Here is a 2,568-nt window from a genome sequence, read left to right as displayed (position 1 = left end):
ATGTTTCTAAGAATGCTCAGAACGTGTAGATTGAGCTCCCGCGGCAAAAAGACGAGTTCAGATTCCTCTTCAGTGCACCTTTAAGGGTAACGTAGTGGATTCCAAGAGAAGGCATGTGTAGCAGGGGGTGGCAGTAAGTTAGGTGGGCGGATGAGATTAAAAAGTTTGCGGGGATAGGGTGGCCGCAGCTGGCAAAGGACAGGATTAATGGGAGAGACATGGGAGAGGCCTTTGCAGTAAGGCTGATGACGATGCTGGTGATGCTGATGGATGCTTATGTCAGGAAGGTGTGAGTCTTCACAACGAAGTATCTTGTTTAGTGTATTGTGTGATAACTGGAACAGTGTTTTTATTCGTGCTAGTTTGGCGCGGTTTTGTAAAGTAAGGATGCATGTCTGTTTAAGTAGCTGCGATTTAGAATCACTGGTTCTGTATCTGTTAAAAATGAATCTGACTGCCTTACGGGAATGTTTTCATGCTTTTATTTTTTTTCCAACTGTAGTGTTGCTCAGTGGAAAATTATTAGAGTGATTATTTTATCAATGAAAGATAATTGATGTGAAAGCAGAAGACAGAGCAGCCACGTGCCTCCCGTGGGATCGAACCCGAGACCACCGCTTCACCGGACTGCCGCTCACCGGACTGCTCCGGTGAATTAACTACAAAGTTTTTGAGAAAGCTGTATAGCTTTCCTTTGTAGCCGTATGGCTGCTGTCAGGTGGATGTCAGTGAGTAATTACTCCCTTATTACAAATCTACTCCACCTTGGGGGATTCCCCTAAACATTGAACCAACACAGTTCCCACTTCAAGTTATTGACCAATTCGCTCTCGCCCTACCATAAGCTTGCCGTCCCGGTTAGCTCAGTCGGTAGAGCGACTGCTCCAGTGAAGCGGTGGTCCCGGGTTCGAACCCCGGACCAGGACGAATTTTTCTTTGACTACGAAGTTTTTTAGAAAGCTGTATAGCTTTCCTTTGTAGCCGTATGGATGCGCTTGGGTGGATGTCCATGAGTAATTACTCCCTTATTACAAATTTACTCCACCTTCGGGGATTCCCCTAAACATTTGACCAACACTGTTCCCACTTCGAGTTATTAATCAATTCGCTCTCACCCCACCCTAAGCTTGCCGTCCCGGTTAGCTCAATTGGTAGAGCGGACTGCTCCGGTGAAGCGGTGGTCCCGGGTTCCAACCCCGGACCAGGACGAATTTTTCTTTGACTACGAAGTTTCTTAGAAAGCTGTATAGCTTTCCTTCGTAGCCGTATGGATGCCCTTGGGTGAATGTCAATGAGTAATTACTCCCTTATTAATATGCAATTGTTGAACACTACAAATTAAAAATAGAGAAAAGAGAAATATCAAAACATTCCTCTATGCACCTTGGTATAACGCCATCCACACATGTCCTTATCCCTTTTTATTCGTGTGTTTCGCAGGCGCAACGCAAAGGACGGCAGTTGTACGAGGGGGTACCCAAAAGAAACCGGACTAAATTCTTTGGTCGGCAAAGCTTCTGTGGTACTGCGTTTTGCCACTAGGAGCGCATAGAACGAACATTCCAGAGTCAGTAAGACGAGTGCCGTCGTTTAAGGAGGTCAGATTAGTTTAGGCAGAGTTTTAGAGTGACGACTGTTTTGTGTGAATGTCGTTTTTGCAATGGCTGATTTTTGTGAACAGCGTGCGCCGGTGAACTTCTGATTTTTTCTCGGAAAAAGTTGAATGGAAACTCTTGAAATATTAAGAAAGACGTACATAGACGATGCTATGGAGACAACTCAAGTGTTCCTCAATCGAATCCTCAATCAAAGCAACAATCATGCCAATGAAAAACTTCAAATTCACCTCGCCTCAAGAAAGCTCGTCAGGTGAAACCAAACCTCAAAACAATGCTGATTTGTTTTTTCGACGTGAGAGGAGTCGTCCGTTGAGAATTTGTTCCGCAGGGTCAGATAGTTAGCCAGGCTTTCTGCTTGGATGTTTTGAAAAGATTGGGCAACAGTGTGCGGTGGAAGCGGCCAGATTTGTGGCGGTCGGGTGACTGGTTTTTCCATCATGGCAATGCCCCTGCTCACACAGCCCTGTCTCTACGACAATTTTGGACCAAAAATGGCATGACCCCTATTCCTCAACCCTCATACTCTCCCGACCTTGCCCCATGCTACTTCCTTTGTTTCCTAGAATGAAAAAATGATGTTGCTGAGGTGAAGAAAAAAACGACGGAGGCACTGTCAAGCATCACAAAAGATGAATTTAAACAATGTTTTGAAAAATGGAATGAAAGATTCGACAAGCGTGTCATTGCAAGTGGGGAATACTTTGAAGGAAATTGAAGGTCTGTGCTTAAAATGTGAACAAATAAGTTCAAACAAAAATAAGTCCGGTTTCTTTTGGGTACCCCCTCGTATGCTGTTCGCGGCGACATATACATGTCATTTGGAATATTCCGAGTAGTGCATAAGAAGAGCGCAGCGTGAGCCACGGTCATTCGGTGATCCTGACGACCGCTAAGCTCTGCGCAGTATTGCCCCGTCGAGTGGCTTTCTTTCCGATGGAAGGCACAAGTT

General features: G+C 45.2%; 1 non-coding gene across 1 annotated transcript; it reads left to right on the top strand.

Moving 5' to 3' along the window:
• Positions 1–852: 852 nt before the first annotated feature.
• TRNAT-AGU (transfer RNA threonine (anticodon AGU)) lies at positions 853–926 on the top strand. The gene has a single exon. It is a non-coding gene; the product is annotated as a tRNA-Thr (tRNA).
• The last annotated feature ends 1,642 nt before the right edge of the window (positions 927–2,568 follow it).

Source organism: Amblyomma mixtum, chromosome 6, assembly GCF_055824585.1.
Source record: "Amblyomma mixtum isolate Tamu chromosome 6, ASM5582458v1, whole genome shotgun sequence".
Lineage (NCBI taxonomy): Eukaryota > Metazoa > Arthropoda > Arachnida > Ixodida > Ixodidae > Amblyomma > Amblyomma mixtum.
Note: the sequence above shows the minus strand (reverse complement) of the source record. Positions and strands in the feature narration are given on the sequence as shown.